Raw genomic sequence first — 6,368 nt, 5'->3', positions numbered from 1 at the left:
TTAGCCCTGTCTGTGGGGGCTCGTTGCCCAGAAAACAGGAGAGGTTTTGCCTTGTAAACTGGACACCCCAAAATGTCTTCTACACATGCAGCTTATTTTTGCTACTTTTCAAAAAAGAAAAAAATAATAAACTAGAGCAGAGAAGTGGGGGAGGTGGTTACAACCCTCAGAAGTCCATGGCCCATTTGTAAATAAGATTGACCACTTGATTTTGAGCTGTTGGAGAATCCTGGTAGATGGCAGGCTGAGGGGAAAGGCGTATGGATGAAGCTCCGCTGTGGATGCATCTAACATCTGAGGAACATCAGTGCTTTTGTGACCAACAAAAAGCCACCTATCACGTCATGATGATTAGCAGTAATAGGAGCAGACCTGAGTTCAAACGTTGTCTGCCAAGGGCTGTCTCTGTGTCAGCCCCTACACTACATACCTTAGGTGATTCATGGGTCATATCATCTTCACCGAACCCACTGAGGAAAGGAGAATCCACCCCCATTTTCCTGACAAAGCAGGGGAGGCTCAGAGAGAGGGTAAGTGACTTGCCCAGGGTCACATGGGTAGCAAAAGGTGGGGAGCTGTTCTCCAAGCCAGGTTGCCTGGCTCTGTTTCCAATCACTGCACTTTCCTGTTGCTTGCTCCTTGTGGCCAGAGCCCCCTTCCCCTTCTTTCATGAGCTCCCACCTACTGTATCAGGTAGTGGTCATTTTGCTCGCGTACACAGAATAAAAGTGATGCTCAGAAAGGGCAAGTGACTCACTTGAGGTAACACAACCATGCGTGATGCCAACTTGAGTCTACCCAATTCCAAAACACGTGCCTTAGACCGGTGCTGTCCAATAGAAGTCTCTGTGGTAATGGAAATGTTCTATATCTGCACCGTCCAATACATGTGGCTATTGAGCCCTTGCAATGTGGATAGCGTAACTGAGGAACTAAAATTTTTACTTGTTTTTTACTCAATTTAATTTTAATTTATATTGCCACCTGTGGCTAGGGGCTATTGTACTGGACAGTGCAACTCTAACTCCTCATTGATAAAAATAAATAAGCCCCCCCAGCACCCATATGTGTAGATCACTGACTCTGGGGTCCTTGCCCTGGTCTGTCCAAGGCTTCAGATTTGCTTGGAAATCCCTAATATCTAACCAGTTCCTTTGTCACCTAACACATCCTGCTGTACCCCCTTCTCTCCTCCCTTTTCCCTCCACTGTTAAAGAAGTCAGTCATTTCCTGCTTGCAGGGTGACAGGATCTTGCAGCACCAAATCTGGCCAGGTCTCAGCAATGACACGGCAACCACCCCCCAAACAAGCTGTCCTCCAGCCAAGCCTATAGCAAGTCTGTTTCCCTTGCCCGCTGGAACAACTGAGAATTTTTGTGAAGTCCCTCCCCACTCCTAAAGATAAACTGGGCAAATTTCCTCAAAGAGACCTCCTGACGACCCCTGTTATAAATTCAGTCTGCTGGTGGAACTCTGTCCGAGCACTGTTCTGCTTAATGGCATTTAACCATATTATGTTGTTAAATATTTATTGGTGTGAATATTTAATATTTATCCCATCCACTAGATTGTCAGCTCTGCGATAGCAAGATCTGTATCTGTTACATGGTATGCCTTGCTACAGCAGGCTCACCATGGAAATCAGGTTTTGTGTTGTTTTTTGGGGGGTTTGGGGGGGGTTTTTGGAGAGAGCCAATTTACCAACACCGCACTGAAAAATGGGTGCCCAGAGACTTCATGAAGCCATCCAGCTAGCCCTGTTTGAATACCTCTGGATTCTTTGTACATGAAAGAAGAAACACCCCTCTTTCTTATTTAAGCCACTGTTGCCTTAATTCCGTGGTTCCTTGCAGCCCGTCTAATACCCGTGGATACATCTAACCCTAAGATTTAAGCAATAAAGTCAAGGATTTAAATGACACTTGGTAAAACAAAGCTTGCATGACTAGGAGGGAGCCTGGACCACACGTAGGTGTGGAGGAATTGGGCCACAGTGAAAATGTGAGCCGAGAACAAGCAAAATCATACCCCAACGTCCCCCCAGGGGGGTGGAAAGTGCTGTCAAAAGTAGGAGATGCAGGATAAGAAAATTATTTTATTTGACAGAGAGAGACACAGCGAGAGAGGGAACACAAGCAGGGGGAGTGGGAGAGGGAGAAGCAGGCCTCCCGTGGAGCAGGGAGCCCGACGTGGGGCTCAATCCCAGGACCCTGGGATCATGACCTGAGCCGAAGGCAGACAATTAACCGACTGAGCCACCCAGGCGCCCTCAACTACCATTTTTGATAGATTGGAGTGGCTACTCTAAGTATACTGAGAGTTCTGGAAACCCACCCATGCTCCCCAGGAAGGAGTGCTGGTATCAAGTATCAAGACTGATGTTCCCGGGAGCCTGGAATAGAGTGGTGACGGCAGTCTCATATTTGTCTCCCATGCTTACCAGCAATGAGTCAGACTCTCTGTCACCCAGAAAGGGACAAAAAGAACTTACTTCCGGTTCAAGACCTGCCCAAAGTATACCATGATCCACAATTATAGAGGCACAGCAAGATTCCTAGGCTACTTTAACAACATCTTGTTCATTCATTAACCCAACAAATATTTATTGAGGATCTTCTGTGTGACTAGATGCTGGACATGGCCCAGAACAAGACAGACATGGCCTCTTGCCCTCACAGAGTTCAAAGACTGCATCTCCAAAATCCAAAACTCCAGCCCATTCCTTGCTGAAGTCCTCAGCCCTCCCTGCTTCCCCCCACCATCTCTTCCCTCTTGGAACACACCAAACTCTCTTCCTCAAGCTCTCAAGCTTGCACTGTCCCTCTCTCTCTCTCTCTCTCTCTCACACACACACACACACATACACACACAACTTTATAAGTAAGTTTCCTCTAAATTCCAGTATTGACAGAAAACATAATTGTATGTGCTAAGGTGGGAAAGAGGACTAACAGACAAATAACAGATCAAATAATTGCTAAAGCCATTCATTCATTCATTCATGCATTCATTCATTCAACATGCCTTCCTCCGGCCCCTGGTCCATGTAGAGCCCTGTGCTGGGTAGCACTGGGGACCCAGGGCTGACCACAGCAGCTGCAGCCCTGCCCTCCCAGGGCTCACCATACAGTGGGGGAGACAGAACTATCCCCAGCAGTGACAACCCAGAGTAGTTCAGGCTGGGATGTGGGAGCCCAGAGGGGCCTCCAGATCCAGCCTGGGGGTCCAAGAGGGCTTCCTGGGGAAGGGGTCGGCTGTGCTGCAGAACACATTAAGATGATAAACAAGAGCAACCATGTCCCTCAGAAGGTATTATTTATGCTAAAGGGTTTTAATGCATCATTTCTGTTTATTAACCCAAACCCTGGAAAGTGGATGCTATTATTAGGTCCATTTTAGAAATGAGGAAGTTGGGGCGCCTGGGTGGCTCAGTCAGTTAAGTGTTCAATCCTTGATTTTGGCTCAGGTCATAATCTCAGGGTCGTGGGATCAAGCCCTGCATCTGGGGCTCTGAGCTCAGCGGGGAGTTTGCTTCAGATTCTCTCCCTCTCCCTCTGCCCCTCCCTGCCCCGAGCTCGCGCTCCTCTCTCTCTCTCTCTCAAATAAATAAATACATCTTTAAAAAAAAATAGAAATGAGGAAATTGAATTCTCACTATCCTGGGCCCTGCCTCCATGGAACTTACAGCTTAGGAGGCTCAGGAACACCAGAGGAGAGATTGCTCAGCATGGGGCACCAGGAAGGCTTCTAGGAGGAGGCACCAGCTCAGTTGTGAACTGAAGTGTGAGTAGCCATTGCCAGGTGGAGAACAGAGGAAACGTGTCCCGGTCTGAAGGTGAGCAAACACATATATTTAGAGGGATGGCAAGGGCTTTGGTCTGGCTGACTTGTAAAGTGGAAGAAGAAGTGACATCATGCTGTCATCAGGGGCCAGGTCATGTGGGAGCTACAATCCAGACCTTGTCTTTCGTACAACAGAGAGCTGCCTCTCAGAGGGTACGGCTCTGATCAGTCACCAGTGGTAGAAGTAGGCTGGGGAGGGCAGGTTTCATATCCTACCGTGGGCTGTGAGAGGCCTGCGGGATTTGGAAGGGAAGAAAGAGGGAACCCCCTTGGGGAGAGGTACCACTACCCGCCTGCACCTCAGTGGACGTGGGGGTGGGAGCTGGCCGGAGATGACAGAGAGGAAATGCCCACTCTGGTGGCCAGCCTGTTCTTGGGGAAGGACAGGCAGGGTGGTGGCGGTTTGGGGGTTTCTTTCCATCTTTTTTCCCTCCTAACCTCAGAGTGTAGAAGATGAAAAGTCTGCCCCGGGACACCAAGAATAGTTTCTGCCGTTTGTGGAACACCTGAACAAATTTACTTGTTTAACCATATAACTTACTTTCAAATAACTTATTTAACCATCACCACGTGGTTTTTAGATTCCCCTGTTTTACGGATGAGAAGAAAGGAGGCAAGAGAAATGATCCGGGTTGTTGAGAATCACCAGCTACTCCTAATTGGTGAAACGAGAATTTGAAGCAAAAGAGTCACACTCCGGACCCCCACTCCCTCCCCTCCCTTCCCTCTCCATGCTCTCTTTCCCTTCCCCAACTCCTCCCCTCTCCCCTCCCTCTTCTCTCCCCTGCCCACTCTTTCTGCCCCCTCCCTCCCCCTCCCCCCCTCCCCAGCCTCCAGTTCCTAGATCAGACCCTTGGGACAAAGCTTCGCATCTGAAATTGTAGAGGCTCCAGTTTACTGCCTTGAGGGTCTCCGGGGAGTAAGCACTGCACCGCAACCCTCTACCTTGCTGGCAAGAGCACTGGCTAACAATTTGGCAATATCCTCCCAAACCACAAATGTGCATGCCCTTGGACCCAGCCAATCAGCTTCTAGGAATGCGTGGAACTGATTCCGTCCCACAGTCCCACACCAGGCAAATGGCGTGGACGTGGTTACTCGGGGAGCCACCCTCTGCACAGGCAAAGCATTGGAAATGCCCAAAAGGCCCATGCACTGAGGATAGGTTCAAAACTGATGGTGTGTTCATGCACAGGAACACTTTGACTAAAGGAGAGTGGTTTCAAGGAGATCCCAGACCGCCCCCAGGGCTCAGAGGTGGGGAGGGGTTCCAGGAGGGGCTCTCTAGGGAATGGTAGAACATCTTGCCTCAACCCACCCATTCCAACTGGCAACAGTCTCCCCCCATCATGCCCTCACTGAGGTTCATCGAGACCTGAAAGAAGGCATTTACTTGAATTCAGCGATTTTGATAGCATGGTGCTTTTGGCCTGCCCAAGTATTTATTGACCCAACTTTTTTGGGGGGGGGCAAAGGAAGGCGAGGAATACTAGCCACCGAAGGCCCTCCCCCTCCCACTGACCCTCCACTCATCCTAGCCCCATCCCTGAAACCCTTCCTTTTCTTGACCCTATCTCTTGCTGCATCCTTAACCTTCACCCCATCCCTGACCCCGGGCTCTGCCTTGACCCCACTTTTGAGCTTCTGAGGGCCTGTATCATTCCCTTTACATGACTTTGTTTAAGACCAGGGCTCTGATGGCTTGTTTTCAGACCAAGGCTCCGTTCCTGTCAAAGAGGAGTCAGATGTCCAGTGGAGAAGAGTATGGGATGAGTATGGGAAGTAGGGTGGGCCCCAAATCTGAAGCTCAAACATCAGTGGAGGAGGGGGCAGCCTCTGACCATCCAGAGCTCTGAGAGGAGGCTCCCCATGTGCAGTAGCTGGGGAGCCCTGGAGGAGGGGGAACCCCAGAGAGAGACAGCATGGTCCAGAGGAAGAACAGAGCAGGGGCCACAGGTTCCAGATTCAGAGAGAACTCAGCACACCAGAACGAGAGTGCCAGAAAATTCAGAGATTTCCCAGAGACTAGTGTCTATGTTTCCATTCAGAAATTCACCTACATCCAGGGCGAGAGACACCAGGCATCAGAACCACCCTCCCACAGCCATGCGCCATGAGTGGGCACCAGCTCCAAGTCAGAGACGTCAGCGGGAGACAAAACCCTCCAAACTGACCAAAGCCTAAAAGGGGAACTGTCTAGAAAGATAGAGGGATGTCACAGAACAAGGGTCAGAGCTGCTAGGGGGTACTGGTGGGGACCATAGCCAGGATGGGCACAGCTGGGGAGCAGGCAGTCTCCCAAGCTCTGTGTCTGAGTACTTGGCGCTCTGGGTCTCTCTGTCACCTCTCAATTCTCTCACATCTCACTCTCTCTATGCTTGTCTTCCTCTCCTCTCTTGGTCCCTCATACGCATCTCTTTCTTTGTATCTGTTTCTCTCTCTCTCCCTACCTCCCAATCACTGCCTCTGAGTGTCTCTATTTCCCTCTCTCTCTCTCTCTTTCCCTCCATCTCTCTCTCATCCTT

The sequence above is a fragment of the Neomonachus schauinslandi genome, chromosome 16, assembly GCF_002201575.2.
Source record: "Neomonachus schauinslandi chromosome 16, ASM220157v2, whole genome shotgun sequence".
NCBI lineage: Eukaryota > Metazoa > Chordata > Mammalia > Carnivora > Phocidae > Neomonachus > Neomonachus schauinslandi.
This window is presented reverse-complemented; position numbering follows the sequence as displayed.